Here is a 979-nt window from a genome sequence, read left to right on the forward strand (position 1 = left end):
ATGATTCTCCTTCCAAAAGTGGTGACCATAAAAAGAAGAGGCATCATGTAACGCCTCCTTCAGAGGTTCTTGTCAAAGATGTCGCCACTCCTTCAGTCGACGCTTCCACCCTCAATGCGGCTCCTGCTCCAGTCGTGGGAGCTTCATCGTCGATTGGTCCCTCCCCCGCTACTGCCTTGGGGAACACAAATTAGGATGCAGTCTCCCCTGCATTGACACAGGTATTTACCCGTATTCCTATTTATTCCTTTGGATTTTCTGTTGCGCTTTTCTTACTCAATTCTTCTTTCTGCAGGCTGATGCTTCTACTGAGCCGACTCAGCCTGTTGCTGATTATACTCCTGCGTCGCCGGTTTCCTTTCCAGATCGTCCCTTTCAATTTGTCGACACCGCTGGTGAGTCCATCGAATTTCCTCTCCAAATTAGTGACAGTGATTTTGACTCAGTCACTAGTCCTGCAACACATCTGGACTCCAGTTCGATTAGTTCTGACTCGAGTCTCTCCTCAGCTTCCTTGCAGGATTTACGGGAGCCAGTCGGTGTCGACACCAACAAACAACAATCCTCCCAGGCTACTCCATTGCCGACTGCTTCTCCTCAGGTCAATTCTCCGTCGGCAGCTTCTCCTTCGACCTTCCCAGGGCTGGTGATTAAACCTTCTACTTTAAAGGCCATTTTCAGACTCCGCAATCTGGTGAAGTTGCGTGATGTTTCGTCCAACTCTGAGCCACTCCATTCTGGAAAAATGGGCCCTGAGGCGACAAAAACTAAAGCTCTCATGGACAAAAATTGCATGCACGCCTTGAACTCTGACCTTCCTTTCGTGCTCATGCATGAACCTACTGTCGGTTCAGAGCTTCTGAGCGCAATTTCGCAGCTAAAGGATCTCCAACTCTCTGATTATGCCAAATGTGCGATGGCGGCTTTAGAACAGCTTTTGGTGCCTATGTTGCGTCATATTGACATCGTTTGGGACACT

The sequence above is a fragment of the Lathyrus oleraceus genome, chromosome 2, assembly GCF_024323335.1.
Source record: "Lathyrus oleraceus cultivar Zhongwan6 chromosome 2, CAAS_Psat_ZW6_1.0, whole genome shotgun sequence".
In the NCBI taxonomy this organism is placed as follows: Eukaryota; Viridiplantae; Streptophyta; class Magnoliopsida; order Fabales; family Fabaceae; genus Lathyrus; species Lathyrus oleraceus.